The sequence below is a fragment of the Nomascus leucogenys genome, chromosome 5 (assembly GCF_006542625.1).
Source record: "Nomascus leucogenys isolate Asia chromosome 5, Asia_NLE_v1, whole genome shotgun sequence".
NCBI lineage: Eukaryota > Metazoa > Chordata > Mammalia > Primates > Hylobatidae > Nomascus > Nomascus leucogenys.
The window spans coordinates 21,141,354-21,168,243 of NC_044385.1; the positions used below are offsets into that span (position 1 = coordinate 21,141,354).

A 26,890-nucleotide genomic window follows, 5' to 3' on the forward strand; every position below is an offset into this window, starting at 1 on the left:
ATTACTTCCTTTGATTTTCCAGAAGCTTAGCTGCTGAGACACAGTGGAAATTTTGATTGCATTTTCCACACCTTCCGGTTCATCTCATCCCTAAGAAGGTGCTATGGATTATTTCAACAGTGTCAGATGGGAAATAAATTCTCATGCAAGCAAAAGGCCACAAACACCAGGGCTTGGGGGTGGGGTGGAGGGAAAGCAGAGGAGAGGGAGATGGGAAATTTGATGCTGACATATTGCAGGCTAAAGAAACATCTTTTGCTCTTTTCCTGCCCTAAGAATAAAACCTCCCTGATAGGGCTGCACTCCTCTTCCCTATTAAGGAGATGTGGTTTGGGCTAGAGGAACAACTGTTCCCAATAAACAGGTGGGCAGCCCGGCTTTCCCTTTCTTTTCCTTTGGAAGTCATATTTGCTCTTGTTTGTGGCCCTAGAAATCCTCCCTACCACGGATTACACTTTGTTTGAAGTAATAAAGCCTCGTGGGGTTTATTGCTGTTTTTAGGGCCCAGCCCCTTATTTGGCTTTGGCAAAGGACACTTCCCTGCTGATTCATAGCGCTCCTATTGTACTGGGCACATGGAGGAGAGAAGGACATGAGGAGGCTGTGGACCAGGGGACAAAAGACTCAAACAATAACACAAAGGCATAGGATGAATATGTGTGTGATGATCTCTGTTCTTGTGTGATTAAGCACAGCTGCTTGTGTGAATATAGTTGGCTATTGTTTTGATGAGAAGGGGCTTTTGGAGCCTGTTTATCCCATTAGATGTCACTAATATAAAAAAAGACAGGGTGGTAATGATGGGACAATTTGTGGTTAGATAAACTTGAGTTCAACTGTTGGTTCCCCCATCTATTGGCTGTGTGCCCCATCATTTAACCTCTTTGAACCTCAGTTTCTTCACTTGCAAAATCAGACTAAGAACATGATAGGAGACCGGACACGGTGGCTCACACCTATAATCCCAGTGCTTTGGAAGGCCAAGTCAGGAGGATCACTTGAGGCCAGGAGTTTGAGACCAGCCTGAGCAACACAGAAAGACAAAAATAAAAATAAAAATAAATTAGCTGGGTGTGGTGGCACACACTTGTAGTCCTAGCTACTTGGGAGGTGGAGGTGGGAGGATTGCTTGAGCCTGGGAGTTTGAGGTTGCAGTGAGCTGTGATCACCCCACTGTTCTCCATCCTCAGTGACAGAGCAAGATCCTGTCTCAAAAAGCGAGAACAACAACAAAAACCTCACTATGGGAGGTAGATGGCTAATGGAACATGGCAGTGTGGAGAGGGGTCACTAGGGAGAGGCTGGCTTGGTAGCCAGCAGGAAGCCTCTCAGGGCCACAGTTAACTTGGCAAATTGGTCACAGGTTGGGTTTAGTCATGCAGGCTCAGGAATCTGATGTCACACACCATGAGGGTGGCTATTTTTTTCAGGGTCCAATTAACATTAACCTGGCTTATAGAGACTGATGTACAAACCAAAGTGCCCAATCACTGATTTAAAGCAAGAAACCAAGTCACTCAGAGGATCAGAGGCTCCCTTCCCCAGTCAGGGCATTCCAAGTCAATGGGTGAGTATGTGGGAAGCTTGGCTAAGGAACAAGGGAAACTGATTAAATTGATTAAATAAATGGTCTATTATCTGCTTACTCCTTTAGCCCATCTCCCGGGATTCTCCTGTTCCTCATACCACAGTTGCACCAGAAAGCTTGCTTTTCTGAGAATGTGCCACATTCTCCATTATGCACGTTTGTTGGGTCCCCACCCAGCATTCTTTCCTCTCCTAACAAACAATGCTCAACTTTTTCTCCTGGCATCATACACACACACACACACCATGAGCTTCAGGGACACTGATTTCACTCCCAGCTCCTGCTCCAAGGTGGTAAAAAAAAAAAGAAAAGAAAGAGTCCATTACAAACTCCATGCATCAGGTAAACCACCAATCAGGGCAGATATGTGACTTCATTTGACACAGTCAGGGTGGCTCTCAGGGATCTTACTGGAACTATGGGGAGAGTGCTCTGTCTTCCTTTGACCTGTGCAGCATGTGGATTTTCTTCTGAAACAGCAGCAGCCGATTTGCCTCAGTGAGGAAAGCTGAGGATGACATTGACACACAGAGGAAGGCCAAGCCCAGAAAATCATAAAATAGGTCTGAAGTCCTGATCAAGCCATGCCTGAAGCCTGCATGATTCCTCTGGAAACATGGTTCTCAATTTGGGGGTGGGGGTAGGTAGACAGTGCTGCCCCTTGGGGCATTTTGGAAATGTAAGGGGTTCTTTTGTTTGTCATGGTGACTGGGAATGTTACTGCCATTTAGTCTACAGTCAGGAATGTTAGACGTTCTACAATGTGTGGATTATACCCCATGGCAGAGAACTGTCCACAGTCCTGCCAGACTTGTGTATGTCTTACCCAACATCAATGTTGGTGTGCACACTGCAGCAGGAACTGGAATCAAAGTCTGGTGGGCAGAATCATGGCTCCCAGAGACATCCACGTTCTCACCCAGAATCTGTGAATGGTACCTTTCCATGGCAATGGGGACTTTGCACAGATGTGACTAAGGATCTTGAGATGCAGACATTGTCCTGGATTATCCACTTGGGCCTGATGTAATCACAGCACTCCTCAAAGAAGGGACACAGGAGAAGTCAGAGTCAGAGGAGAAAGTGATATGGTGACAGCAACAAAGATTGGAGTGATGTACTTTGAAGATGGAGGAAGGGGCCACAAGCCAAGAAACGCAGGCGGCCACTAGAAGTTGAATAAGGTAAGAAATGGGCCTCTCTCCTCAGAGCCTCTGTGAGGGACCAGCCGTGGCAACACCTTGACTTTAGCACAGAAACTGGATTTGGACTTCTGACCTCTAGAACTGTCTGGGAATAAATCTGTGTGGTTTTAAGCCACTAAACTTGTTGTAATTTGTTATAACAACCACAGGAAACTAATGCAAAGTTATGCCTGAAGGACTCAAGGCAGCCGGTTTTGTTTTGTTTTAATGGGAGATGTGTTTATGGGGATGTTTTGCCACTCATCTTGAGGCAGAGTGCATCCAGTGCTGCTTCCTCCTGAAGGATCGGGCTTCTGGAAGTCTTGCTTCTCCTCCTGTGGGCTGGCAGAGGACAGTGGAGAAGCCAACACACAAAACTGCTGTTTGTGCATGGCTAACAAATGTGATTTTATAGCATTCTGGGCATTTCACATCATGAAGTGGGAACTGGGGCTCCGCACCAGGCACTTCTTCTGTTTCCTCTTCTCCTCTTCTGGAAAGGGATGCAGGAGATCTTTTGCAAGGGGCATGTTTTTGTGGGTGGGTCATCACCTCCAGAAAGGCAGCTGATCCATTTGATTGCTATAATTAACTGAGGCTAGCCCCTGGCAGTTTTACGTATACACCCAGAGTGCTTTTTTCACAAATATAGACAATGTTTTCCAGGGAAGATGGGCATTACTTTATTCCAAACTTTACCAAGAGTCATTCCCATTCCATCAGAAAATCACACGAACTATGGCCAAGGCTACTTGGGATCCACCTCCCTATACTGGCCTGCACTTGTCACAGTCGTGCTTATGGGGATTCTGAGTATGGATGTGAATATCTCACCCCTTATGTTGTCTTCTGGAGTAGCTGTACCCAAACATTTACATATTAAAATACACATCATTTTGTTACAAATATGTTCCTTTCCTTCTTCCTGTGACTTCTATGAGCTACTTAGGCCCTCATAGTGCTTCTTTTTTCTTTTTCTTTGTGGAAAATACGGATGCATGTAGGTTATATTATGCACTAATTCCATTTCAGGAGATACAAACTATTTTTTAGAGAGAAGGGACTTTAGGTCAGATAGGACTGATAATTACAGCTCTCAGATGTGGTTGTTGCTATGAGCACCTGCTATCTGAGTAATTATGTCTCCTCTGGTGACCCTCCTCGCCTCTAGGGCTGGCATGATGAGCCCATGCAGTATGTCCTGCCAGTCCCCACTCCCTTGTCTATAACAGATGCCATTAGTTCAGTGCAGCACCATTTTCCATTGCAATGGGATTTAGTCTAAAATTTCTTCTCATCAGAATGTTAGAAGCAGCTACCGCCCATAGACAGGAGTTAGTACAGGCGATCACTTCCCTGTGAATCCAGAATAGGCAGATCCTTTTGCCTCAACATCCTTCTGTCTTGCCCCAGGGCCATTGCAGGCTCAGCTTGGACCTCTGCTCCTCACCCCCATCCATGAGGCGGGTGACAGGAGCTCCTTCTCCCTGCGCTTGCCTCTGTCATTGCATGCATCTCACAGTTTGAAAAGTGGCTGTTTTCGTTTTTAGTTTTATTTCTTGGGACAGAGCCTTGCTCTGTCACCCAGGCTGGAGTGCAGTAGCATGATCACAGGTCACCGCAGCCTTGACCTCCTTGGTTCAAGTGATCCTCCCAACTCAGGCTCCTGAGTAGCTGGGACTGTAAGTGTGCTACCACCACACCCAATTTATTTTTATTTTTATTTTTATTTTTGTAAAAATGGGCACTATGTTGGCTTGGCTGGTCTTGAATTCCTGGTCTCAAGTGGTTCTCCCACCTAGGCCTCCCAAAGTGCTGAGATTATAGGTGTGAGCCACTGTGCCTGGCCGAAAGTGAATGTTTATTTCTCTCCCCCTCCAAATGCAAGCTTTTTGAGTGCAGAAGCTGTGATACATTCCTTGAGATGAACTCAGCGCCTGGTAGGGAGTAGGAGCTCCGTAAATCTTTGATAAAATGGAGCAGGCAGATGGACTCAGCCAACATGTGCCATCCAGGTCTCTAGCCCCTTCCCCTACCAAGATTTACTGATTCCCTTCGACCTTCTGATGGCGATTTTTCATTGAGCTGTGCTCATCTAATCGAGTAGTTCCATTTGAACTGCTCTTAAGGGCCTGAGAGTGAACACATGTCATTCTTGGTTACCCAGCTGCCAAGAACCCCTCCTAGACAGGACAGGTCGGAGGGAAAACACTCCTCCCCTTCTGCGGGTAGAGGAAGTGTGTCACTCAGGACTTCGAATCTGGAGGGAGGGACACTAGGACGCAGAGCCAGTTAGAGACAATTAGCAGCAGCTGCAGTGGGACCCACAGTCTAGTGGTGCGGTGGATGTGTCCAGGGCCGCAGCATCCAGTAGGACAGAGGTGAGCACATCCAGGGACAGGGGAACAGGAATGAATGTGCAGTCGTGATGATTGCAGCAGTGGCCTATGCAGGTGGCTTCTGAGAGGGGCTCTTGTCTAGCCCATGTCTAATTGGGATCTGTTGGAGCCCGGTTCCCCAGCTCCTTGTCAATTACATGAGTTCCCAGATACCTTTCCAATCAATCCCTGCCCTCACTCCTGTCCCCAATTCCTGCTCCTTTCCCTACAGCCCCCTTCATCCCGTTTCACCCACTAAATCTTCATCCTCACTGCCCCATCCCTGAATGGAATCTACCTGGCTCCCCACCCTGCCCCCAACACATATCAGATCAGTGCCCAGATCTGAGCAGTCACTGGGTCTCCAGTACCCCATCTTTGTAGCTGCACCATGAGGCTTCCCTCAGTTCCAGCAAGGGAGCACGGGAAGCTGCCCAGCTTCGGGGAGAGCAGCATTGAGATTTCCCTGTTGGTGTTCCCATCCATGAAATCTAGAGAAGCTTTGGGAGTAAGATGCATGTTCATTTTTTATAGGTACATATGTTTCATTTTTATTGTCCGAAACCATATTTAAAGAGGAATTATTTTCCAAGTTTAAAAAGGAGCCCAATCAGCTCTCCTAGCCAGTGAGCCCACATGGCCGGTGAGAAGCAGCTTTGGTTTCTTCTTGCTCTGCCCAAGGGCCTATCTACATCATAAAAGAGCAACATTAATCTTAAATGACTCCTTGCTTTGTTACCCTGGGAAGGGCTCCAAACTCAATGAAATCCTCCTGCCACAATAACAACAACAATGACCAGGAACGTGCAGTGAGCACTTGCCCAGCACTCAGCTCAGCCACCCATACGTTGCAGAGATGATTTCATTTGCTATCACAATTCCATGTGCTCGGCACAGTCATGCCCTGTCTGTCAATAGGGAAATGGAGGCACTGAGGGACTTTCCCAAGGTCACATAGCTGGCAATGGCAGTCTTGGACACTAAGCCCTAAAGGAAGAAAAAAACAAGGGAAAAGAAGTTGGAAAAATGAGGGAAATGTTATAGACTGGCAGAGTAACAACTCCTGGAAAAAAAATTTGGGATTGCCTAACAATCCTGATTTAAAATCTGGAGCAAAGAGGCCATGCAAAAGATTGCATGCCAAACAAAGTACATTTTATATAATAATTTTTAAAATACTGCGGGTTTTTAAATATAATGATTGGGTGAACAAATAGAACTATCTGTCGTCCTTCCTCCAAAACAATAAGCAAACTTTCTCTTATGAAAAGGGGACTGCAATAACTTTTTTTTTCTCCTTTTTGAGACAGGGTCTCACTCTGTCACCCAGGCTGAAGTGCAGTGGTGCAATCTCAGCTCACCGCAACCTCCGCCTCCTGGGTTCAAGTGATTCTCCTGCCTCAGCCTCCTGAGTAGGTGGGATTACAGGTATATGCCACCACGCCCGGCTAATTTTGTATTTTTAGTAGAGATGGGGTTTCTCCGTGTTGGTCCGTGACCTCAGATGATTCGCCAGCCTCGGCCTCCCAAACTGCTGGGATTAGAGGCATGAGCCACCACTCCCGGCTATATTTGCCTTTTTAAAAAATCTCTAATCTCATGACAGATTATGCTTTCATTATTTAATTGTTTATGTCATTGCTGTAAAGGAAAAGAAAATTAAGTGAATACTTTATTACAATAATATAATTAATAATGTTGCTAAAATCAAGGCAAGAAAATTAGTTTTATGGAACAAAGGCTGCGATAACATATGAATTATGTACGTCTTTATTTTGTTACTCAGCTAGATCTTGCCAGCCCATCAGCAGACCAGACATGTCCTATAATCATAAAATCGAAGCCGGGCATGAGGCTCACGGCTATAATCCCAGCACTTTGGGAGGCCAAGCTCAGTGGATTGCTTGAGCCCAGGGGTTCGAAACCAGCCTGGCCAACATAGTGAAACCCCTAAAAATACAAAAATTATCTGGGCATGGGAGACTGAGGGAGGAGATTCGCTTGAGCCTGGGAGGCGGAGGTTGCAGTGAGCTGAGATCATGCCATTGCACTCCAGCCTGGGTGACACAGCGAGACTCTGTCTAAAAAATAAATAAATAAATAAATAAATAAAATAATGAAATTCAGATGTCTTTAATAGTTTGTTGACATGCAGTCATATAAAAGTCAGAGCTTTATACATATTTAAAATTTTTGTTGTTGCAAAGATAACTGTATCAAGGTAGAGGATAAAACATGTTTTATTTAACTTTTTGTTGTCGTTGTTGTTGTTGTTTTAAGATGGAGTCTCGCTCTGTTGCCCAGGTTGGAGTGCAGTGGTGTGATCTCAGCTCATTGCAACCTTCTCCTCTTGAGTTCAAGTGATTCTCCAGCCTCAGCCTTCCAAGTAGCTGGGATTAAAGGCGCCTGCCACCACGCCTGGCTAATTTTTTGTATTTTTAGTAGAGATGGGGTTTCATCATGTTGGCCGGGCTGGTCTCGAACTCCTGACCTCAAGTCATCTGCCCGCCTTGGCCTCCTGAAGTGCTGGGATTATAGGTGTGAGCCACACTGCACCTGGCTACTTAACAGTTTATTGGCTTGATGTATTACCTCTTCACATTTAGACACATGGTATGTGGAGTTCCATTCATGCCCTTGCACTGGGACCCATCCACATCTTGGTGGACCTGCCTCTGTGACCACATCTTGGTGGACCTGCCTCTGTGAAGATTGAGGGTATAGGCAGTATTCTGGGGTCTGTATCCCAGAAAATCAGCAGCCCAGCTTAGCAGATATCCTGATATTCTGATTAGGTCTAGCCCCAAATTGCAGAAAAACAGATGGCAACAGCATCAAATCAGTTAGAAATTCTCCAATAATAGTGCTAAACATTGTCATAGGGTTGGAAAAGGCCACCCTAGCAGACTGGTGGCTAGAAGTGGAGAGATTCAGAAAATGCACAGTGGCTGTGACAACCACTACAGGGAGAGAATCCTTGAGAAGCTGATGGGCTCAGAAGGCCACTTGTTCTGATGAACAGAACATGAAATCAACTCATTTTGCTGTCCTACTCTGGAGGAAATGCAGCAGACCTCTGCAATGGGTCTGCATCCAGGTCCCGGGCACCAGGGCCCATCCTGAGCATAGAGGGTTCCAGGCAACAGAAGCTGGGTCTGTCCTGAGGCTTCCACCTCTGATTACCCCCAAACCAAAGCTTCTCTAGAGCATATTTATAGGAAGCTAAAGATAAAACGTGAAGCCCACCTGCTCAGGTTAATGACATCACCTCCAAGTATTAAAGTTGGGTCCTTCAATCAGATTTAAGATTTATTTATGGCCGGGTGCAGTGGCTCATGGCTGTAATCCCAGCACTGTGGGAGGCTGAAGCTGGCAGATCACTTGAGGCCAGGAGTTCGAGGGCAGCCTGGCCAACATGGTGAAACCCCATCTCTACTAAAAATACAAAAATTAGCTGGGCATGGTGGCACATGTCTGTAATCCCAGCTACTCGGGAAGCTGAGGCAGGAGAATCGCTTGAGCCTGGGAGGTGGAGGTTGCAGTGAGCCAAGATAGGTTGCAGAGTGCCGCTGCAGGAGACTCCGTCTCAAAAAAACAAACAAACAAAGACTTATTTATAATCATTTATAATCATTCAGCATATGCAAAGTCTCAGGGGACTCAGAAAGCGATCTGGGTTCTACTTCCAGTTTCTAGTTTCTGTACTAACCACGGGACTTTGGACAATTCCTTTCACCTTTACAGGCCTCTGTTTCCTCATCTTGAAAACAAAAGCACAGTCTTAGATCATTTGTAAGGTCCCTCTTGCTGTGCAACTCTACGGTTTATCTGCCAGAGGGATTCCTTCTGTGTGCCTTGGACTGCGTCCAGTATCAGGATTACTCACTCCAAAAGGCAGTTGTTCCTTTGTTTGCTGGCCTCCGGGGAAACCCAGATATTTTATGATGTCCCTGCTATGGGGGTGGCAGGGAGTGCCTGGTGGCTGGTGCCCTCTGCCTCCGGCCTGTGTCATTAGCATTGGCCCAGCCTCTTTGGTGGAGGTCATCCCACCCTTGTTATGTGGTCAGACATGCACCTTCAGGGAAGTAGTCACAAGACAATAGTTCCCTTTGACAGAGAGAAGTCCTTTCAACTATGGTAGACAGCCCTTGAATTCTATCATGGGGTTCACTGGGTAGCTTCTTTAAATCATGGCTTACTTTCATTAACTTAGTCAATAAATATTTAATGAAGGACAATAATATCTACCTCATCGTATTACTGTGAAGAGTAGACTAGTTCATATACAGCTTTGAATAGTGCCTGACATGTAATAAATTCCAATAAATGTTCGCTATGGAATACCTACTGCATGCCAGGCACATGCTAGGTGCTGGAGTGCCACAGGAGCAAGACCAGCTCCTGGAGGAACTCACAGAGGCGAGATGGATGTGCCTACAAGAGTGTGCTACGAGAAGAAATGCAACACAGGAAGAATCCAAAGCCATGGGCATGCAGGTGAGGGAGGTACTGATTCTTCCGGGAAGGAGAAAACAATGGAGGGTGAGGGGGACATCTGTCACTTCCCGGTACCCGGCATCACAGCCCTGCCTTCTTCACATAGAATCCATCTTTCTTATGGGGGATCCATTCCATGGAGTCAGATAGGACTGATCCCAGAGGAGGGCAGGTGGCCCAAGGTTGGCCATGAGGGTATTCTGTCTTCCTGCTGACGGTCACGGGCTCAGGGATGCGCATGGGGCATATGCTGGGGCAATCCGAAAGCTCCTGGGGACTTTCACCAAACCTATTAGAGAAGCGTTCACTCTCTCTTTGTCTGGGATCATGAGACTTAAGGATAACATACATCTGGAGCTCCCAGTGTGACTAACTTTAACTTTAGGTGGAGGAAAACTAAATCTAAGTCAGAGGAGAAGCTGGAGAGAGAGAGTGAGGCCATGACACTCTGAACTTCTGGGTCCTCTTGTGCCTGAAGCTACAACCACTCCCAGTTACATGAATCAATAAAGTACTCCTTTGCCCACTGTATTAGATTTTTGGCATTTGCAACCATCAGCCTTGGCTAATACAGAAAGTTTTTTTTGTTTTTTTTGTTTTGTTTTGTTTTGTTTTCTTTTTGAGACGGTATAAAAAATACAGAAAGCTTTTTTTTAAAGAAGATAGGACATGTGAGCTAGAGTTTGAAGAACATGCTCACCAGTCAAAAAAGTTCTATATTAATCTTTGGGATTCAGGAACCAATCATAATTCCCAGGATTTCTTGAGATGTCTCAAAACTTATAAATTGTTCTGTATTTTTATAATACTATTATGCTGGGTGCAGTGGCTCATGCCTATAATCCCAGCACTTTGGGAGGCTGAGGTGAGGGGAGTTCAAGATCAGCCTGGGCAACATAGTGAGACCGTGTCTCCACTAAAAGTCAAAAAATTAGCCAAGTGTAGTGATGTGAACCTGTAGTCCCAGCTACTCAGGAGGCTGAGGTGGGAGGATCACTTGAGCCCAGGAGATCCAGGCTGCAGTGAGTTGTGATTTCATCACTGTGATTTCTTCAGCCTGGGCAACAGTGCAAGATCCCGTCTCAAAACAAAACAAAAAACCCCCAATGATTTACATGTTTTTAAATGATAACAGAGTGACCATAATAAGAAATAATGAGGCTGGGCTTGGTGGCTCACACCTATAATCCTAGCACTTTGGGAGGCCAAGGCGGACACATCACCTGAGGTTAGGAATTTGAGACCAGCCTAGCCAACATGGTGAAACCCTGTCTCTTGTAAAAATACAAAAAAATTAGCTGGGTGTGGTGGCGCACATCTGTAATCCCAGCTACTTGGGAGACTGAGGCAGGAAGAATCACTTGAACCTGGGAGGTGGAGGCTGCAGTGAGCAGAGATCCGGCAACTGCACTCCAGCCTGGGCGATGAGAGTAAAACTCCGTCTCAAAAAAAAAGAAACAATGAATCATGTTCCTATGTCAGGGTTATCATAAATGTTTCAAAAGTTTTCTGTTTAAAAAAAGGTATAATAAATGTATAATTATTGTTATGAGAAAATGTATGGTACTTATAGATTATTTCAATAACATAAAAATAATCTCTATGTGATAAAGACATTTGATAACAGAAAACTAAAAGAGAAGATTAACACCAAATAAACACCAAATAAAAGTCATCAAAAGTTGAAAGATACTTTCACAAATACTAAAACATTATTCTCAAAAGGAGATGTTTATACACAGCATTAATTTCCCTCCACGATAATCTTGATCTTTGTTTCATGAGGAATACTGTAGTGGGAGAAAAATGCCTTTCATTTTGTGTTGACACAGGTTGAATTAAGAGTGCACGTCTGAAAGCATCTTCCAGCTGGGCATTAGGATACAAGTTGCTTCCTCTAAGCTGGTTTTTTATTTAATGATGAAACTGTTGTCTCCTTGCCCTGATTTTGGTTTTGTCCTGGAATCGATATAGGTTTTGCTAGTTCCGACTTTAGACTGTTCCTGATTTCATGTCTGAGTGTCCCATGCCCACCTTATCTTCTCTTTAGGTTTCCTCCTTGCTGGGGTTTGAGCTGGACACCCCGGGGGTTCAGCAAGGCCCATCCACTCCACCTCATGGTAAGGCCAGCATCTCTCAGCCCCACCAGGCTCCTGGGGTCTCCAGGCAGCTGTCAGCTGCACAGCGCTGCTCACTGCTGGGCCTTCTGAGTCTTGCCCTGTCCAGGCCTCCCCGAGAAGACACCCCCTACAGTCCTGGGCTCCTCTTCTGGGCAGCTTCTCCTCTCCAGTTCCCTGCCCCCACAAATTCCAGTGACTTCAGCAGCCTCCATCTTCTCTGAGCTCTTCCTTCTCAGCTCAGCGAGACCACATCTCTTCATCTCCTTACTGGGGTCCAGAGAGTGCCCCCAGGGGTGGTTGTGGGGTCACCTGTGGGTTTCCCGGCTCTCAAGGATCAGCCCTGTGTCCCTTGGGGTCTAATTCCTGGAAACAGTTGTCTTTTCTATTTTGCCCATTTTTGCAGTTCTTTAAAGCAGGCGAGTACCCATTTAATATCAGTCGCAGCCACATGGCCAGATATGAAAACTCATCTCTTATTTTTCGTTAAACATATGTTGTGGGCCAGGCACAGCGGCTCACGCCTGTAATCCCAGCACTTTGGGAGGCCAAGGTGGGTGGATCACCAGAGGTCAGGAGTTAGAGACCAGCCTGGCCAACATGGTGAAATCCAGTCTCTACTAAAAAAAATACAAAAATTAGCCGGGTGTGATGGCGGGCACCTGTAATCCCAGTTACTCGAGAGGCTAAGGCCAGAGAATCGCTTGAACCTGAGAGGGAAGGTTTGCAATGAGCTGAGATTGCACCACTGCACTCCAGCCTGGGTGACAGAGGGAGACTCTGTCTCAAAAAAAAAGAAAGAAAGAAAATGTTGTGATGATGAGGATATTGTTCAAGTTTATAACATGTATATTTTATTTTGAAGTCACAATTCCACTGTTTTCTCTCTTTAATGCCATAATTCTACATTTAAATGGATTCAGTGTTCTAAGTCTTTCTACAGTGCTCTCTCCATTCTTGCGTTTTTCATGTGATTCATTTTCCTTACAGGTTAGATTTGAAAACAAGCAGGCTTTTTTCTCCCAGGAAGCACTCACGGGTGTTACATTCCTTGTCGTGTTTTCGTGTTTGGGATTGTGCCTTGGCCTTTATACTGAAATGGCATCTTGTCTGGGTCTCATTTTCTCAGTCACATTTTTTTTTTCATAGACAATGTGCTATTGTCTTCCTTAATTATTCCCTAGTGATAAAAATATTTTAAAAAATGTTTAGGGTGGATGTGGCGGCTCATGCCTGTAATCCGAGCTCTTTGGGAGGTTGAGATGAGAGGATCACTTGAGTCCAAGAGTTTGAGACCAGCCTAGGAAACGTGGTGGTGGGACCCCATCTCTATATTAAAAAAAAAAAAAAAGCTGGGTGTGTTGGTGCACACCTCTGGTCCCAGCTACTCAGGAGGCTGAGGTAGGAGGATTCTTTGAGCCTGGGAGGTGGAGGCTGTAGTGAGCGATGACCGAGCCAGTGCACTCCAGCCTGGGCAACAGAGTGAGACCGTGTCTCAAAAAAAAAAAAAAAGTTTAGAATTTTGTTTCCTTTTTTCTTATGAAATACTGATACCTACAAAAAACATGTAGAACCGATATATTATAAATAATCAAAATAAAATAAACGCAAGTTCATTGCCCCCTTTAGAACTAGAATGTTGCCACTGCAGCTCCCTGTGCTCCTGCCCAAGCCCTCTCCCACTCCAGCCCTCAGAGGGAATCATTATCCCGGCTTCTTTGTAGAATTACCATTAATTTTTTCTTTTATCTTTTTTTCTTGAGACAGAGTCTCTCTCTGTCGCCCAGGCTGGAGTGCAGTGGCACAATCTCGGCTCACTGCAACCTCCACTTCCCAGGTTCAAGTGATTCTCCTGCCTCAGCCTCTAGAGTAGCTGGGATTCCAGGTGCCCGCCACCATGCCAGTCTAATTTTTTTGTATGTTTAGTACAGATGGGGTTTTGCTATGTTGGCCAGGCTGGTCTTGAACTCCTGACCTCAGGTGATCCACCTACCCTGGCTTCCCAGAGTGCTGGGATTACAGGTGTCAGTCACTGCGCCCAGCCAATTTTTTCGTAAATAATATATTATTTAATTGTTAAATGTTTAATTATTTTTTATTGTTTTTAAACACGATAAATGCAGTATGTTGCTAAGATTCAGTCACCTTGATGTATATAGCTGTAGTTCATTTATTTTCAGAGTAGTTGAGAATTTTAATTTTATGAATATACTACAATGCATTTATCCATTCTCCTGTCAATTACAGCTCTTTCCAGTTTTTTCCTATCATGAGCAATGCTGTCGTCAACATACCTCTGCTTGTCTCCTAGTATATGCAGCAATAAGTTTTGTGTGATATATATACACAGGTTAAATTGCTGGAGCTGTAGGATATGTGCATGGTCAGCTTTACAAGCTAATGCCAAGTATTTTTCTAGAGTTGTTAAACAAATGTAACTCCCATCACTGGGGCATGAGTTTACCTGGCTGCACTTTGTCTTCACTGTATCCTGGTCTTGAATGTTGCTGTGAAGAAGGCTGAATCCTCCCTGGGTTTTGCACCCCTGGCAAGATTCGCTTTTTCTATTAAGATACTTGAAAAATTTTTTATCACCAAAGTTCACTAATTTAATTAGAGTACACTTTTTCTTGTTTTTTTTTGTTTTTTTTGAGACAGGGTCTCACTCTGTTGCCCAGGCTGGAGTGCAGTGGCATGATCACTGCTCACTTCAGCCTCAATTTTCTGGGCTCAAGCAATCCTCCCACATCAGCCTCTGGAATAGCTGGGTCCACAAGTTTGCACCACCATGCGTGGCTAGTTTTTGTATTTTTTGTAGAGATGGGGATTTCACCATGTTGCCCAGGCTGGTCTCAAATTCCTGGGCTCAAGCGATCTGCCCACCTTGGCCTTCAAAAGCATCAGAATTACAGGCATGAGTCATCGTGCCCAGCCTAGAGTACACTTCAGTATTTAACATTCTGTATTACATTTTTCTCAGAATACAGTCTATTCCATTTATTTGTATATTCAGTCCTTCATTTCATGGAAATTCACTTGATTACACATTTAAATACATATTTTGTTCCATGTGTTGGATTCTCTACTTTTTCTTTTTTTTGAGACAGAGTCTCGCTCTGTCGCCCAGGCTGGAGTGCAGTGGCGCGATCTCGGCTCACTGCAAGCTCCGCCTCCCGGGTTCACGCCATTCTCCTGCCTCAGCCTCTCCGAGTAGCTGGGACTACAGGTGCCCGCCACCACGCCCGGCTAATTTTTTGTATTTTTAGTAGAGACGGGGTTTCACTGTGGTGTCGATCTCCTGACCTCGTGATCCGCCCGCCTCGGCCTCCCAAAGTGCTGGGATTACAAGCGTGAGCCACCGCGCCCGGCCTGGATTCTCTACTTAAGGGACACCAATTATCCTTATATTCAGTCACAATTTCCTCTCTTTCATATCCATTTCTTTATCATTTATATTCACTGTGATTGTCTTAAGCCTTTCCTCTACATCATAATTCAATTTTCAACAGTATTTTGTTTCTTATTTCTAGTTTATATTTTAACTCTATAATAATTCTGCCCTCTATTTGTTTCCCTATATCTGAAATCTCTCTTTTAATCTCATTTCAATTTTACCATCTCTTCTTTGAGTTCCTGTTTCACCTAATTCACTTTCTAATTAAGCAGTAGAGCCTGCAGAATTGGGAGGAATTGCCTTCATTGCTTGAGTCAGGTTTCCTCTCATTTGGGTTTCTGGTCATTTTCTTCATCCGTTGCCTTTTCCACCCTGCAGGATGGTGTTACAGTTGCCATGCTTTTTCTTTTCATTTGCTCATGTTTGGGGAATTTCAGACATTCATTTTATTTGTTCTGATAGCGTGTGGGTGACTTCTTGACGCTCTTCCCCTTCTATTTGTTTTCTTCTCTCAATTTCACTGGGAGAGTTGAGGGAACCAGGTGGGGAGGGCAGCGAAGGCTTGGAGGGCAGAGTGTCAGGGGCTAGCATGTCTGGGCTCCGCTCTGCCCACTGGAAGATTTAGAAGTCGTATCGGGATCTACTTCTCCAGACCAGGCAGTACACACCAGTCCCATGGAGGGTAGAACCTTAGGCTTTGCATCAGTGCTGAAATTCAGTTTGTAGCCCTGGAGCCTTCACCATGGTCAGAATCAGCTCAGTTGTTCGCTTCCTCCAGTTTACCTATTTCTCCCTAATAGGCATTTCTGCTGCTTTATTTACAGTCAGAGAAGGAAATGGATAAATAAACCTTTGTGCTTGGCTTCTCTCGGCTTTGTGCGTATTCCTGAGAATTGTCAGGACTTTGTTGGGTCTCCACTGCAGATTCAGGGGCTTGGGGAGCAGGTGAGGAGCCAAGTCCTGTCAGGCTTCTCCACTCTACTCCAGAATCTTGCTTATTTTCATGGTTAACAATTTTCAGAGTTCATTGCTTCTTTCCTTATTTGATTGCTGTTGGTGAATTTCTCTTGTTTTTACCTCTTTTTTTTTTTTTTTTTTTTTTTGTAGATGGAGTCTTGTTCTGTCGCCCACGCTGGAGTGCAGTGGTGCGATCTTGGCTCACTGCAACCTCTGTCTCCCGGGTTTAAGCAATTCTCTTGCCTCAGCCTCCTGGGTAGCTGGGATTACAGGCTCATGCCACCATGCCTAGCTAATTTTTGTATTTTCAATAGAGACAGGATTTCACCATGTTGGCCAGGCTGGTCACTAACTCCTGACCTCCAGTGATTCACCAGCCTCGGCCTCCCAAAGTGCTGGGATTACAGGCATGAGCCACTGCACCCGGCCTTGTTTATTTTTACTTCTTTGGGCTATTTTTGAGGTATCAGCAGACCAAAACTCTGTCTCGCTCCATTCTCACACTGCTATAAAGAACTACCTGAGACTGGGTAATTTATAAAGAAAAGAGGTTGAATTGACTCACAGTTCTACAAGCTGTACAGGGCGGATGGTTGGGGAAGTTTCAGGAAACATATAATCACGGCAGAAGGTGAAGGAGAAGCAAGTATGTCTTCACATGGCTGCAGGAGAGAGAGGGAGAGCAAAGCGGGAGGTGCTACACACTTTCAAACAACCAGATTTCATGAGAACTGTATCACGGGACAGGACATGGGGGATGGTGCTAAACCATTAGAAACCACCCTCATGATCCAATCACCTCCACCACCAGGCCCCACCTCTGACATTGGAAATTATAATTCAACATGAGATCTGGGTGGGGACACAGAGCCAAACCATATCAAACTCTATGAGAAAATTTCAGACTGCCATCTTAGTCAGGAAGTTCTTTATTTATTGTATGTTATCTGGCTACCTCACTAGAATGTAAATTTCATGAGGGCAGGGGTCTTGTTGGTTTGTTTTATTCCTGTGTCTCTGGATGCTAAAACAGTACTTGGCATATTGCAGGTGCTCAATAAGTATGTGAAGGACAGATGAGTGGATGGATGAAGAAGCAAAGAAATTGATGAGGAGGCTTTCACCATAGTTCAAGCAGGGACAGTGTGGGCCTAAGCAGTGGGGCAGCAGTGGAGAGGAAGGGGTGGCTTCGAGGCACATTGGAAGTTGGAGTAGAATGGAGAGAGCTTCCTAACTCAGGTGGAGTGAGGAGCAGAGAGTAAGAAGGAAAGCAAGACTCTTAAGCTAAACTGAAGATTCTGGGGTTTGTAGCTTGATGAACAGGTGTTGTGGTTAGGTCCTTCACTGAGAATCGAAACACCAAAGGGGCCAATCATACTGGGTTTAATTTGGACTTGCTGGCTTTGGTAACATTGGGCTGTCTTAAACACAAGGCTGATGTTCAGGAGAGAAGAGAGCTGGGCAGTTTGGGGAGGCATCAGCAAAGGCAGTGGTTGAAGCAGTGGAATTAGAAGAGTAGAGAAGACAAGAGAATGGGGCAGAGAAGTGAGGCACTGATCCAGATTTAAAGTAGAGGAGGGGTCACAGGCAAAGAAATCTGGTTCCATGAGGCTCCAGGTCCCAGAAAATGTTTTTAGAAATAAATAAAAAAAAGATATGCAGATGCATGTCGCATTTGTGCCCAATGTAACTTCTGTTTCACCTTCTTCCCCATCCTGCCCTTACCCTCATTACTCCCCCATCAAATGTTTCTTTGCAAAGTTGCAAAAATAAAATGCAGATTTATATAATCTCAGTAAGCATAAAGACAACTGCCTTTAGCAGCGGGAATGTTTTACTTTTCTTTGCAGTCATTGAAGTGCATGGGATGAGTCATGTGAAGTCCTGAAAATTCAGCAAAACCTACATAGGCATTTGAATAGCTCAACGAGTAGAGCCAAGGGGGATGGGGGTAGACAAGCACCAGCAGGAAATGCTGAGTGTCAGACAGTAGCCCGAAGGAAGAGCCTGGGAAGGTTACCCTCTGTGATGACGCAAGGTCTGGAAACAATGACATCAACATAAATCATGAGATTTGAGATTGTGTCTGCTTTCTTCTTGGTTAGGAGGGAAGATTGCAGGCTGGGGAAACATTCCATGATCTCCCTTGGTACCCCTGTTCCCCACCTGCACCCCCTCTATCCAACATCCTTGGACTTATTGGGGGCTGGGGTGATGATTTCATTCTAAATCTCCAAGTTCATTCTCTAAGGGCGCACTGACCACCACAATCCCTAGGCATTGTCACAGGAATTAATTAAGGGCTTGCTTCAGTGGGTCATGCCTGCAATTCAGTGCTGTGGGAGGCCAAGATGGGAGGATCGCTTGAGGCCAGAAGTTTGATTCTAGCCTGGGCAACAGAATGAGACCCTGTCTCTACAATTTATTTATTTATTTATTTTTGAGATGGAGTCTTGCTCTCTTGCCAGGCTGGAGGGCAGTAGAGGCTGAGGCAGGAGAATCACTCGAACCCAGGAGGCAGAGGTTGCAGTGAGCCGAGATCACGCCACTGCACTCCAGCCAGGTGACAGAGCGAGACTCCATCTCAAAAAAAAAAAAAAAAAAAATTAGCTGGGTGTGGTGATACATGCCTATAGTCTGAGCCATTCAGGAGGCTGAGGCAGGAAGATCACTTGAGCCTAGGAGTTCAAGTTGCAGTGAGCCATGATTGCACCACTGTACTCCAGCCTACATGACAGAGTGAAATCCTGTCTCAAAAAAAGAAAAAAAGAAAGAACATTGGAGAATTTAGGTTGAAGTGGAGTTGCCTTGGATTCCAAGGGGCTTTAGTGACTGAATTGCCGCATGCAGGTCTGAGCCAGAAAGGACTGCCCCTCTCAGCAGACAGGAATTTGTGTTTTACAAATTTTCATCTTTCTCCAGTCAACTAGCTGAGACTTCAGAATAAGGTTTATTGCCAATTGTCACAAAAATAAAATTATAATCGCTAATAGCATGAATGGATAATTACTGCTAAATTAATACTAATTTTTACTGTAGCTGATAATAATTTTTTAATTATGTGCTTAGAATGTGCTGGGCACAAAAATAAACAAGTTATACACATTATTTAATTTCCTGTTCATAATGATCCCCTGAAACACATATTACCACTTCTATTACGGAGTGAACATGTATATTCATTGATTCATTCAGTCAGTGGCTGGGGATGCAATGTGAAAGCAATAGATTTTGTTGATGTCCCACCCATATCCCTTCCCACAGCGTGACTCATCTCCAGTGGCCGTGACCATTGGCTGCTACTGTTCACAGCTGCCCCTCTTCTCCAGAGAATTGCCCTTGGCCAAATGGGAGCTGCTTCACGTGGGAGAGTACTCTTCCTGCCCCTCCTAGGGATATTCTGAAAAATAATGGAAAATGTCTGCAGCCCATAGCCAATGACTCACTGACACATAGAGGTACCGACTTGGCTCCCTTCTTGCCTCGAGGTGGGACAAACCCTGTGGTGTCATTCATGTTCTGGGACTTGACTGAAGGGACTCAGCCCCATGGGACTCGGCTGAAGAAACCAGTCTCCAGCTAAGATGACAGCCTTTCCCTCACATCCTTCCCTTGTCCTATCTTCCCTCCCACACCCCTTTCTCTCCAGCATGCCTTGTTCATAAATGACGTGCTGCAGACCCTGTCTTACGTTCTGTTTCTTGTGAACTCAACCTACCACAATGGAATGAGTATAGACTTTAGTTCCAGACAGACCTGAGTTCGAATATGTTTCTGTGGCTGTGTGATCTTGAGTAAGTCAATTAACCTCTCTGAATTCTATTGTTCAGATCAATTTCTAAAAATGAAAATAATATAACTGAGTTTCATTCATTCCTTCCTTCTTTCAATAAACTTTAACATTAGCCTCTGTGCTGAGGATATAGAGACAAAAAAGGCGCAGTTTCTGCCTCCAGAGGTACAAGATTTTCTAAAGATTGTAACTTCTTATTAGAGGGTGGTGAAAACAACTTTAGTGGATCTGACCAGCATTATGAAAAAAAAAATCTAAAGGAATGAAAAGAAAGTATCAGAGTGCCTCACACTTAATAAGAATAAGTCCCATGAAGAATTGATTTGAATTTATGATCCTGTCTATGCATAGATAGAATCTATAGAGTATCTATGTCATATCTATCACTATAGATACTTCATGGTAGACCTGAGGATATACTGAAAAATAATCTAAAATGGATCTCTTTCTGGCCATCAATTTAAAAAGGTTTGAAAGCTTCTTGTCTACAGAGTAAGAGCCAATGAGAAAAGGGGAGATTTTATTCCAAAATTTGTTTTTAATAATGAGGAGCTTACACACATGCATTTTGTGTTTGTACACATCTAAGTAACCTCATAATAAAAAGTAATTTGTCAGTACTGGGAGGCACTTTCTCAAGAATACTTTTCCTTTAAAGGTGGAACAGTGAATTGCTTAACCTTGTGTTCTAGTTGTAAATCCATTCTCTTAATCATTTTTAAATGCTGTGGTATTCATTTCAGAATATTACTCAGCAAAATGAATCAGTGTAGAAGATGATGTGTATAGTTCAATTTTTTGCTAAGTGTGTAGATTTATGCAGAGAAAAGAAGACTGGAAGTCTCTATGACAATATCAAGTGTTACCTCTGTGTAGCAGGATTATTGGTTTTCTTCTTGCCTTACTTTGTTTTTAAGCTTTAAGCAACATATTAAAGCAGAATACATTAGATATATTCAAAGAGAATTAAAATGTAATGCGTGCTCTCTAGATGCTAAAGCTGTTACATATTACATCATTTAATCATCACAACAATCCTACCCCATAAGTACTACCATTCTCTCCATGTTTACAGATGAGGAACTGAGACTTTAAGAGATTAAGTATGCTAGGCACGGTGGCTCACGCCTGTAATTTCAGCACTTTGGGAGGCCGAGGCGGGTGGATCACCTGAAATCGGGAGTTCGAGGCCAGCCTGACCAACATGGAGAAACCCCGTCTCTACTAAAAATACAAAATTAGCTAGCTGGGCATGGTGGCACATGCCTGTAATCCCAGCTACTCGGGAAGCTGAGGCAGGAGAATTGCTTGAACCCGGGAGGTGGAGGTTGCAGTGAGCCAAGATCATGCCATTGCACTCCGACCTGAGCAACAAGAGTGAAACTCCATCTCAAAAAAAAAAAAGATTGAGTACATTGCCCAATGTCATAGAGCTATGAAGTAGAACAACTATGAATCAAATGTTGTGGAGACTTGCACTGACCACACTATTACAAATTATAAGCTTTTTCCTAACCTGCCGCTAATCTCCCTGTACAGAGAATTACCATTGCTTTTCTTTTTCTACCCAACATTTCTTATCACTTTCTAACATAGTATATAATTTACTTATTTATTATTCTTTTCTTGTATCCCTGAAATCACTGAGCTTCAAATTATGTTTATTATTTACTGCACTCTTCCCCATCTAGAATGTAAACTTCAAGCGGACAGATTTTGAGCTGGGCACAGTGGTATACACCTATAATCTCAGCCACTCGAGAGGCTGATGGGTGAGGATCCCTTGAGCCCAGGTGTTTGAGACCAGCCTGGGCAATATAGTGTCTTTTAAAAAAAACACAGAATTTAAATCTATTTTGTTCATGGATATATTCCTAGATGCTGAGATACAGGCCTGGCACATGCCTGACATTCATTTAAATAAATATTTGTTGAATGAATGCTTGATACCAAAGTCAATGATCTGAACTACTACAATGACCTGCGTCCTAGTATATAATAAATATGAATGTTTTTCAAAGGCGGCCCCAGGATAAATGAGCATGGATCAGGGCTGTGGTGACAGATGCCTGTGGGTCCATGAAGATGACGTGGGTTGTGAGAAAAAGCAGGTTCTGGACTCTTCCATCCCTTCCTCCAGCTCCCAGCCCACCCACCCTGGTTCTTCTACTTGGCCCCTTTTGCTGCAGGGAGCTGCCCAAGGTGTCCCTGACTATACCCCTGATGATGATAGTGATGAGCAGATGGGGGCTGTGTGGGAGCGGTGCAGCCACAGCAGGATGCTGGGCGTTGGGGTTCAAAGAGTTCAAAGGAGTGAAGAGCTGTCCCAGAGAGGTGACCCTGAGAGACATCATTTATTGAGAGTTTACTCCAAGCCAAGCATAGGGCTACACGGGCTTCATATGTGTTGTTTCCAGTCCTTACAACAACACATAAAAGTGGGTATTATTGTCTCCACTGTGCAGATGAGCAATCTAAGGATCAGAGAAGTTAAGTGCTTTGCTCAAAGTTACACAGAAGCCAAAACTACAGCTGAGCCGGGATTTGAAACCAGGCATCCCTGACTTCAAAGTCCTTATGCTTTTATACCATCCAACGTTGAGAATATTGCTGTCTTGTAACATCTTAACTTGCCACAATTTATCACATATTAGGAGCTCAATAAATATGTCTTTAAAGAATGAACAGATGGATGGATGGATGGGTGGGTAGATGAGTGGTTTATGTAGCTTTCCCTTGAACTATAGCACTCTTTGTTGACTTTTCATCCGTTTTGAGGAATATTTGGCTCTGTATGTGTGAAAGAGTACAATTTTTCTTTTCCTTTCTTTCTTTCTTTTTTTTTTTTTTGAGACGGAGTTTCGCTCTTATCGCCCAGGCTGGAGTGCAATGGTGCGATCTCAGCTCACTGCAACCTCTGCCCCCTGGGTTCAAGTGATTCTCCTGCCTCAGCCTCCCAAGTCGCTGGGATTATAGGCGCCCACCACCACGCCCAGCTAATTTTTTGTATTTTTAGTAGAGACGGGGTTTCACTATGGTGGCCAGGTTGATCTCGAACTCCAGACCTCAGGTGATCCACCCTCCTCAGCCTCCCAAAGTGCTGGGATTACAGGCATGAGCCACCACGCCTGGCCAGAGTACAATTTTTCTAAACAAAGGAACACTTCATCAAACTAAATATTATCAATAACAATTATTTAAGCAACAACATAAGTACCTCATGAAATCAAGCTATTTTTTCAAGTAATGTTTAATTGCTCATTATAGGCATTTAGAAAACATGAATTGATTGTATTTATTGTTTATAATCAAAGGAGAAAAGGGGGACTATTGTCTCTGCTAGCAATGAAGGAGTCACAGATAGTCATGGCAAAAGGACTTTCATAATCACCTTTCTAATGCCCTCATTTTATAGGTGAGTCATTTGACCCCAGTGAGAAATGTATATGTTTAGGTGGTTGTTTAACGATTTTTTTTTTTTTTTTTTTTTGAGCCGGAGTCTTGCTCTGTCGCCCAGCCTGGAGTACAGTAGTGCAACCTCTGCTCACTGCAACCTCCGCCTCCCGGGTTCAAGCAATTCTCCTGCCTCAGCCTCTGGAGTAGCTGGGACTAACAGGCATGTGACACCACACCCAGCTAATTTTTGTATTTTTGGTAGAGACAGGGTTTCACCATGTTGGCCAGGTTGGTCTTGAGCTCCTGACCTCAAGTGATCCACCTGCCTTGGCCTCCCAAAGTGCTGGTATTATAGGTGTGAGCCACCGCAACCCGGACTATTCCTTTTTTTTTTTTTTTTTGAGGCAGGGTTTTGCTGTGTTGGCTAGGCTGGTCTCAAACTTCTGAGCTCAAGCAATCCTCCCACCTCAGCCTCCTGAGTAGCTGAGACTACAGGTGCATGCCACCATGCCTGGCTTATTTCATCTTTTACTATAGGCAAAACTTTATTTCTCTATAAATGGTTCTTATTTAACTTATTTAAACTTTCTATACCTCAGTTTCATTGCGTTTAACGTGAGAACAGTAATATTACCTACCTCATGGCTTAGCTATGATAATTAAATGATCAATACATGTAAATGACATTTGTAAAGTGTTTAGAACAGTACCCAGCACCTCATAAGCACTTTTCTATCATTATAATTACTATTACTTAATAGCAAGAAATTGGGGGATTGTGTAAATCAACTTACGGCTTAATAATGAAATTGATCTCACTCCTCTTTCTAATCTATGTTTATTTTACTATGTAATAATAACTTTGAAACAGCATTCTGGTTAGAATTACAGTTTTCTTGTTTTGCCTAAACACACACACAGTGTGTATGTACAGGCATATATCTTGGAGATATCATGGGTTTGTTTCCAGACCACTGCAATAAAATGAGTCACAGGAATATTTTGGCTTCCCAGCGCACATAAAAGTTATGTTTACATGGCCGAGTGCAGTGGCTCATGCCTGTAATCCCAGCACTTTGGGAGGCCGAGGCAGGCAGATCACCTGGTCAGGAGTTAAAAACCAGCTTGGCCAACATAGTGAAACCCTGTCTATACTAAAAATACAAAAATTAGCCAGGCATGGTGGTGCGCGCCTGTAATCCCAGCTACTCAGAAGGCTGAGACAGGAGAATCACTTGAACCCAGGAGCCGGAGGTTGCAGTGAGCTGAGATTGTGCCACTGCACTCCAGCCTGGGTGACAGTGAGACTCTATCTCCAAAAAGGAAAAAAAAAAAAATGTTACGTTTAACACTGTCCTGTAGTCTACAGTCTATTAAGTGTGAAATAGCATTATGTCTAAAACATGGACATACCTTAACTTAAAAACACTTTATTGCTAAAAAGCGCTAACAATCATCTGAGCCTTCAGCAAGTTATAATCTTTTAGCTGGTGGAGGGTTTGCTTCAATGTCGATAGCTCCTGACTGATCAGGATGATTGTTGCTGAAGGTTAGGGTGGCTGTGACAATTTCTCGAAATAAGACTGAAGTTTGCTGCATTTATTGACTGTTCCTTTCACAAAAGCTATATCTACAGCATGCGATGCTGTTTGATAGCATTTTACCCACAGTACAAGTTTTTTTTCAAAAATGAAGTCAATCCTCTCAAACCCTGCTGCAGCTTTATCAACTAAGTTTAGGTAATATTCTAAAGCGTTTATTGTCATTTCAACAATGTTCACAGCATCTTCACCAGGAGTAGATTCCATCTCAAGAAACCACTTTCTTTGCTCATCCATAAGAAGCAACTCCTCATCCATTCAAGTTTTTTGATCTTGAGATGGCAGCAATCCAGGCCCATCTTCAGGCTCCATTTCTAACTGCAGTTCTCTTGCTATTTCTACTACATCTTCAGGCACTTCCTCCATTGAAGTCTTGAACCCCTCAGTTATCCATGAGGGTTCGAATCAATTTCTTCCAAACTCCTCTTTACATTGATATTTTGACTCCTTCCATAAATCATGAATGTCCTTAATGACATTTAGAATAATGAATCCTTTCCAGAATATTTTCAATCTATTTTGCCAAGATCCATCAGAAAAACCACTACCCATGGCAGCTATTACCTTACAAAATGTATGTCTTAAATAATAAGACTTAGAAGTCAAAATTACTCCTTGGTCCACGGGCTGCAGAATGAATATTGTGTTAGCAGGCATGAAAACAATGTTAATCTCCTCGTTTATCTCCATTAGAGTTCTTGGGTGACCAGGTACCTTGTCAATTAGCAGTAATATTTTGAAAGGAATCTTTTTTTCTGAGCAATAGGTCCCAACAGTGGGCTTAAAATATTCAGTAAACTGGCTTGGCATGGTGGCTCACGCCTGTAATCCCAGCACTTTGGGAGGCCGAGGCAGGGGGATCACGAGGTCAGGAGATCGAGACCATCCTGGCTAACACAGTGAAACCTGGTCTCTACTAAAAATACAAAAACAAAATTAGCCAGGCGTGGTGGTGGGAGCTTGTAGTCCCTGCTACTCGGGAGGCTGAGGCAGAGAATGGCATGAACCCAGGAAGAGGAGCTTGCAGTGAGCTGAGATCTCGCCACTGCACTCCAGCCTGGGAGACAGAGCGAGACTCTGTCTCAAAAAAAAAAAAAAAAATTCAGTAAACCATGTTGTAGACAAATGTGCTGACATCCAGACTTGGTTGTTTCATTTGCAGAGCACAGGCAGTAGATTTAGCATAGCTCTGAAGGGCCCTGGGACTTTTGGAATGGTAAATGAGCACTGGCTTCAACTTAAAGTCACCAGCTGCATTAGCTCCTGCCAAGAGAGTCAGCCTCTCCTTTGAAGCCTTGAAGCCAGGCATTGACTTCACACCTCTAGCTATGAAAGTCTAGTTATTAATTTCTTTCAGTAGAGGCTGTTTCATCTACATTGAAAACCTGTTGTTTAGTGTATCCACCTTCATCACTTATCTCAGCTGGATCTTCTGGATAACTTGCTGCTGCTTTTTCATCAGCACTTGCTGCTTCTCCTTGTACTTTTATGTTAGGAAGGTGGCTTCTTTCCTTAAACCTCATGAACCAACCTCTTTTAGTGTCTGACTTTTCTTCTGCAGCTTCCTCATCTCTCTCAGCGTTCACAGAATTAAAGAGAGTTAGGGCCTTGCCCTGGATTAGGCTTTGGCTTACAAGGATGTTGTGGCTGGTTTGATCTTCTATCCCAACCACTATACTTTTTCTGTGTCATCAGTAAGACTATTTTGCTTTCTTGTTATTTGTGTGTTCACTCAAGTAGCATTTTAAATTTTTATCAAGAACTTTTCCTGCATAGTCACAATTTGGCTAACCGTTTGGCACAAAAGGCCTAGCTTTTGGCCCGTCTCATCTTTTTACCTGCCTTCCTCACTAAGCTTAATCATTTCTAGCTTTTGAGTTAAAGTGCGGGATGTGTGACTCTTCCTTTCACTTGAACACTTAGAGGCCATTGTAGGGTTGTTAATTAGCCTGATTTCAATATTGTTGTTTCTCAGGGACTAGAGA

The 26,890-nt window shown here is 44.0% G+C and overlaps 1 pseudogene; it reads right to left on the reverse strand.

Annotated features, from left to right (window-relative positions):
* Positions 1-3,033: 3,033 nt before the first annotated feature.
* Positions 3,034-3,308, reverse strand: LOC100595676 (annotated as a pseudogene).
* Positions 3,309-26,890: the final 23,582 nt, after the last annotated feature.